Raw genomic sequence first — 7894 nt, forward strand, 5'->3', positions numbered from 1 at the left:
CATCCATTTAGCGGCATGAGCTGCGCAATTGACATGCGCAATATTAAATCAAGAGTTCTAATGCATCAGAGTGGTTGAGGTTGTGGTTGCGGCGGGTAATGATGCATAAGAGTTCGTTTAGTGCTGTCATATAAAGGCCCAAGCAAGTGGATATAAGATATGTATCAGATTTCACATGGTTGCAACACAAAAGACTTAGGACACGAACTTGACAGTTGGGTTTATCAGTTAAGCGATAAGTGTTATACGTCAGTTGCTCGGGTGCAATGACTTCGGCTGCAAGCTGCAACGCGTCTTCGTTTGCGGCTTATCAGCTGCAGCTGCTACTGCCGCCGTCGCAGTCGGCGCTGATGCCACAGCCACAGCCACAGCCACAGCCAACGCCAACGCATTTGGCCACATTTGTTTCCTCATTACGAAAGCCCGCCGCACAATTTCACCTAGCGCAACAACAAAAGACAACTTTAATGTTAATTACGTGATGCTGCAAGGAAGTCGCGACACACGCTGGCAATTTGCATTTATTTCTGACTTTTCCTATATCCATTTTCTTTTTCTTCTCTGTGCAGATTTGTTTTTTAATTTTTCTTCTTCTTTTAACCACGAAATTTTCGTCTGTCATGTGGCGGGTCTCGTCGTGCTGAAGAAAGTGAAAAGCGTGGAAAGTCGACGTCGACAACACCAACAACATCAACAAAGCAACGGCAGCAGCACGGCAAAGGTGAAGATGCCAGCCTACCGCGACTGGCCTGCCCCAGCCTGGCCCGGCCTGGCCGAGAGTTCGTGGGTTCACAGCGGTCAGCCAATTGTCAATCGCATATTTTATGGCCATCAAGCGACACCTGGAAATAGCTGCAACTGTGCAGCAATAACAAATTGCGCAAGCTTCGATGCGTCCATTGGACACACACACACAAGACTTCCTTGAGCCAAGTGACGAGCCAGAGACAGCCAACAGGTTGTATTATGTTTTAATCACTGACTAAAATTTTATGCCAAATATACAGAAATGAATGCGGAAGGAGAGGATAAAATGCTGCATAGCTTATGCCCAAAGGCACTTACTGAAGAGCACAGATATTATAATAATATTTTGGATAGAAGTATAAGATATACAACAAACCCATACTCCTCAAGTCACGACTTTAAATTCTAATTATCTTCCGATTTACCATATGTAAATCCTAAGAAGAAAAGCTTGAACCCTGAAAGAAACCATGAAGGTACATTAGCAAACATCTTGGGCCTGATGGGAAGATAACCTAAACTTAATGAGAATCTTGATTCATATAAAAATTAAACTAAACTAAAGTGCGACCTCGCTGAGACGCTAGATTGATTAGCAGATTTATGTGACGAACATATTTGAAGCTATTAATTAAGTACTAAAGCTAATACGAGTTACGCACTGAGTGACCATGGAATATGAGATGAGCAATCAGCCATTATTGCGGCGCATAAAACTAAATATTTATCACGATAAGCCAAGCAGAGCCCATCAGCTAGCAAGTCTCTCGCATCTCCCTTCTCCACATGCTCCTCTCTCCCTCTCACTCTCGTACACTCTCATTCCCTGGCTGTAGGAATTTAGTGCTAATGCGTACAAGAAAGAGGCGTGGCAGCCAAAAATAACAAAGTGCTAATAATTTCGGCACAACATTATGGCCAAGGGGCCTATCAATAAAACTCTCAGGCTAGTCGCGACTACCCAGCCCCAAAGGTAAGCCAAGCGTTGGCTCTGGCTTTTGCTCTAAGCGATTTGCATTTAAATTTAGTTTTGTTTTTGTTTTTTTTTTTTTTACTTTTGTTTTTGTTATTCGTGGTTTTGGGGCCTTTTCAGTTGTTTTCCTCTTTCGATATCATTTGAGTTCGTTGCACACAATTTGCCAGCCAACTTGATTAGCTTTGTTCGTGGCATTTTTTCGCCGCTAGCTGTGGCCCAACATTGGCACATGTATCTGACAGATACACGCGCGTAATTAACTACTTTAGAGATACAAAGCTACATACATATCTACTAGATATGTGGTGTATATTGCTGCGGCTGCTGCTGCTCGAAGGCTGACAGATAAATCACATAAAGTGCGCCGCATTCGATGCCAAAAAATAATGCCAAATGATTTGTAACAATAAACAAATCACGGTGGGCTGTACAGAGATAAATAAATATTAATATATATATATATATACAGATTTTGTATATATATATATTAATATATATGTATATATATGAGTTTCGACTTTGAAGATGACCATTTACTGCGATAATTACTCATAAATATATTTTCATAATTGTGTCAAGGATGAGCGGAAGTGCTGCCAAATATTCATTGTTGTTTTGGGTAGTTAAACAGGCTGCCTTTAATTTGGATTGATTAGTTGATTGATTGATTCATCCAATGTGGTCTTAATGGGCGTTTAATTGCAACCAACATTCAAGAGCTTCTTTCACAATATTTAATCCATCAATTGTTTAAGTAAATGCCCAGAAGCGAGTCCATTATGAACTTGCCTTCAAAATATTCAGTAGCTTGATAATGGAAAAAAAATAGTAGACATATTAGTAAGATTTTCGATGGAATAATCGAAATTGATTTTGTTAGACTTTCAGCTGTAAATTCAAAATTCAAAATATGCATAATTATGAGAGCGATCAATAAACATCATCACATACTTCGTTCTCCTCTATTGAAAATGAAAACGTTGCGAAACGAAAAGCGATATTTGCGACAGAGCCAATCATTTGAATCACAGTTTAGCAGTCACTGGTGCGCCCGCCAGGCATTGCACGCAATTACCAGGTGAGGCAAAACACTATGAGAAGAGCAGCCCCTTAGCCCCACCGCCCACTTGGCCATTTGGCCACTTGGCTGGCTACCTTTAGCCAATTGCGGGGTAATTTGCAAACGCACAAAAGCGCAGGCCGCTGACGACCTTAATTAGCGGGCATAGCCAAGAAACCGACTCGTAATAGGCAAACGCACATAGAATAGCACGTAGATGCACAGCGTATGGCCAGCACCAGAACCAGAACGGTATCCAAAGACCAAAGGAAGGGCTAGATGCCAGTTCTTAGAAACCAATTAAAGCGCCAGCCGCTGCATAGTGAGGCAAGCTCTTGATGAGAAACTGAGTGGAGGAATTCAATTTAGAAAATTGAATGACCTTTGGAATAATTTGTAGTTAATATAAAATAATTTATATATAACATTTTTAAAATTAATATATTTTATTTTTACTTCAGTTAAATATTTTTATAAGTAATTTATACCTTATACTCTTAGTCTCATTTACCGTTTAATGGCCTTGCTTACTCTTTTCGCATTCCTTCCATACCTTTTTCTTTAATTCTGATTTTATTGCACTTTCCATTAACTTTTGCACCACTGTGCATTGCACAATCTTTTGATGGGCGACGGCCAATGGAACGGGCCGCAGTCCGCTGCAAGCCTCAATTGAGATATTATGAAATCGTTTTGGTCGCTGTCGGTGCGTGCGGTCGTCCGCTAATAGAGACGCATCCTCCATCCTTCCTGTTGGCCGGCCACTCCGACTCCGACTACGCCGGCCAGGCCGTTTGCCTTGTTAATGATGTGCCGTGCGCGCATTTAAATAAAGTGCCGCCCATTATAATGAGCCGTGCGCGTTGTTAACGTCTGTTGTTGATATTATTCGAACTCATAAAGGAGCGGCCCCAAAGTCCCTATCACAATCTCTTCGGCCGCATCTAACGAGCGCCCCATAAAATGCGCCAAAGTTTGCACATCCACTAAAAGGAAAAGCAAAGGGTTCGCCAACTGCATAATTAAAGTGCGGCAGTAAATATTTTGCGAAACAGGCAGCACACGCTGGGCCGTTGGTATGCGATAATTATGAAATTCTTTTACTCTTTGAATACATACAAGAGAAGTCTCCTTTTTGTTGAATAAGTTTGCTGAATTCCAAAGTACTCCTTGGATTAAGCCATTCAAAATTTATGTAATCAATAGGATAACGAAAAAGGCAAACAAGTATATAATAATTAAAACAAGTCGAGACACCTTGACTACGAAATTCTTTGAACTCTACGAGGAACTTATATATCAATAATTCTTCCCGTATATCTGCTTACATAATTGATGGAATAAGTTCGTAAAACTTTCAGATCGTGATTATAACATTGAAAAAAGCTGAATGCTACGATACTCGATTGAAGGTGCATTAATAATTATTAATCGTAATTTGCTGTTTTAGAAAAAATCATAGCCCTATGAATTCCTCTGAAACTGTGGGCCAACTCTTTTGATGAAAGTGGCAAAAGTTAGAGTGATGGCAGCTGCACGACAAAAGCTGAATGCTACGAGACTCCTGATTTAAGGCAGGGCATTTTAAAACTATAAGTCTAACAGTCTATCAGCAAATCAAGCTATCAGTTAATACACCAATCAACTTCGTTCAGTAATACTATTTATCGACATTCATCATGCATTAATGAAACTTGTGATCATAATTTGCTCGTTCAGAAAATAACACAGCCCAATAAATGCCTTCAGTGGGCCAACTTTTCTGGTGAGTGTTGCAAAACCTCGAGTGAAGGCAGCTGCATGACAAAAGCTGAATGCTACGAGACTCAATGCCAAAGACTTCATACTATGAGCTTGTATAAGCCCTGACATAAGCCACATAAGGTATCTTAAAACTTTATGTTTAACAATCTATAAGTCTAACAATCTATCAACATATCAAGCTATCAGTTAATAAACCAATCAACTTCATTCAGTAATACTCGATTTCGATAACTTTTGATTTCGATAACTTTTTATTGATTTCGATAACAATTTATCGATTTCTATAACAATTTATCGATTTCGATAACAATTTATCGATTTCTATGAGTTTTTATCGATTTCGATAACTATTTATCAATTTCGATAACAATTTATCGATTTCGATAACTATTTATCGATTTCGATAACTATTTATCGATTTCGATAACTATTTATCGATTTCGATAACTTTTGTCGATTTCGATAACTTTTTCGATTTCGATAACTTTTTATGGATTTCGATAACTATTTATCAATTTCGATAACTTTTGATCGATTTCGATAACTTTTTTTGGATTTCGATAACTATTTATCGACATTCATCATGCATTAATGAAACTTGTGATCATAAATAAATAAATGCCTTCAGTGGGCCAACTTTTCTGGTGAGTGTTGCAAAACCTCGAGTGAAGGCAGCTGCATGACAAAAGCTGAATGCTACGAGACTCAATGCCAAAGACTTCATACTATGAGCTTGTATAAGCCCTGACATAAGCCACATAAGGTATCTTAAAACTTTATGATTAACAATCTATGAGCCCATCAAGCCATCAGTTTATCAACCAATCAATAAATTCCTCTAAAACTGTGGGCCAACTTTTCTGATGCATGGCAGCTGCCTGACAAAAGCTGAATGCTACGAGACTCCTGTTTTAAGGCAGGGCATTTTAAAACTATAAGTCTAACAATCTATCAACAAATCAAGCTATCAGTTAATAAACCAATCACCTTCGTTCAGTTATACTCGACTTCGATAACATTTTATCGATTTCGATAACAATTTATCGATTTCGATAACAATTTATCGATTTCGATAACTATTTATCGATTTCGATAACAATTTATCGATTTCGATAACTATTTATCGATTTCGATAACTTTTTATTGATTTCGATAACTTTTTATCGATTTCGATAACTATTTATCGATTTCGATAACAATTTATCGATTTCGATAACTTGTTATCTGATGCATGGCAGCTGCCTGACAAAAGCTGAATGCTACGAGACTCCTGTTTTAAGGCAGGGCATTTTAAAACTATAAGTCTAACAATCTATCAACAAATCAAGCTATCAGTTAATATCAGTTAATCAGTAATACTCGATTTCGATAACAATTTATCGATTTCGATAACAATTTATCGATTTCGATAACTATTTATCGATTTCGATAACAATGTATCGATTTCGATAACTTTTTATCGATTTCGATAACTATTTATCGATATCGATAACTATTTATCGATTTCGATAACTATTTATCGACATTCATCATGCATTAATGAAACTTGTGATCATAATAATAAATAAATGCCTTCAGTGGGCCAACTTTTCTGGTGAGTGTTGCAAAACCTCGAGTGAAGGCAGCTGCATGACAAAAGCTGAATGCTACGAGACTCAATGCCAAAGACTTCATACTATGAGCTTGTATAAGCCCTGACATAAGCCACATAAGGTATCTTAAAACTTTATGATTAACAATCTATGAGCCCATCAAGCCATCAGTTTATCAACCAATCAATAAATTCCTCTAAACCTGTGATGCATGGCAGCTGCCTGACAAAAGCTGAATGCTACGAGACTCCTGATTTAAGGCAGGGCATTTTAAAACTATAAGTCTAACAGTCTATCAGCAAATCAAGCTATCAGTTAATACACCAATCAACTTCGTTCAGTAATACTATTTATCGACATTCATCATGCATTAATGAAACTTGTGATCATAATTTGCTCGTTCAGAAAATAACACAGCCCAATAAATGCCTTCAGTGGGCCAACTTTTCTGGTGAGTGTTGTATCTTGTATCTTGTTTAACAATCTATGAGCCCATCAAGCCATCAGTTTATCAACCAATCAATAAATTCCTCTAAAACTGTGGGCCAACTTTTCTGATGCATGGCAGCTGCATGACAAAAGCTGAATGCTACGAGACTCAATGCCATACTATGAGCTTGTATAAGCCGTGACATAAGCCACATAAGGTATCTTAAAACTGTGGGCCAACTTTTCTGATGCATGGCAGCTGCCTGACAAAAGCTGAATGCTACGAGACTCCTGATTTAAGGCAGGGCATTTTAAAACTATAAGTCTAACAATCTATCAACAAATCAAGCTATCAGTTAATAAAACAATCAACTTCGTTCAGTAATACTCGATTTCGATAACTTTTGATTTCGATAACTTTTTATTGATTTCGATAACAATTTATCGATTTCGATAACAATTTATCGATTTATATAACTTGTTATCGAATTCGATGAGTTTTTATCGATTTCGATAACTATTTATCGATTTCGATACCTATTTATCGATTTTGATAACTATTTATCGACATTCATCATGCATTAATGAAACTTGTGATCATAAATAAATAAATGCCTTCAGTGGGCCAACTTTTCTGGTGAGTGTTGCAAAACCTCGAGTGAAGGCAGCTGCATGACAAAAGCTGAATGCTACGAGACTCAATGCCAAAGACTTCATACTATGAGCTTGTATAAGCCCTGACATAAGCCACATAAGGTATCTTAAAACTTTATGTTTAACAATCTATGAGCCCATCAAGCCATCAGTTTATCAACCAATCAATAAATTCCTCTAAAACTGTGGGCCAACTTTTCTGATGCATGGCAGCTGCCTGACAAAAGCTGAATGCTACGAGACTCCTGATTTAACAAATCAAGCTATCAGTTAATAAACCAATCAACCAATCGTTCAGTAATACTCGATTTCGATAACTATTTATCGATTTCGATAACTTTTTATCGACATTCATCATTCATTAATAAGGCAGGGCATTTTAAAACTATAAGTCTAACAATCTATCAACACATCAAGCTATCAGTTAATAAACCAATCACCTTCGTTCAGTAATACTCGATTTCGATAACAATTTATCGATTTAGATAACAATGTATCGATTTCGATAACTTTTTATCGATTTCGATAACTTTTTATCGATTTCGATAACCATTTATCGATTTCGATAACTTTTTATTGATTTCGATAACTTTTTATCGATTTCGATAAATTTTTATCGATTTCGATAACTATTTATCGACATTCATCATGCATTAATGAAACTTGTGATCA

Source organism: Drosophila navojoa, chromosome 2, assembly GCF_054131105.1.
Source record: "Drosophila navojoa isolate 15081-1374.11 chromosome 2, UAZ_NAV_1.0, whole genome shotgun sequence".
Classification (NCBI taxonomy): domain Eukaryota; kingdom Metazoa; phylum Arthropoda; class Insecta; order Diptera; family Drosophilidae; genus Drosophila; species Drosophila navojoa.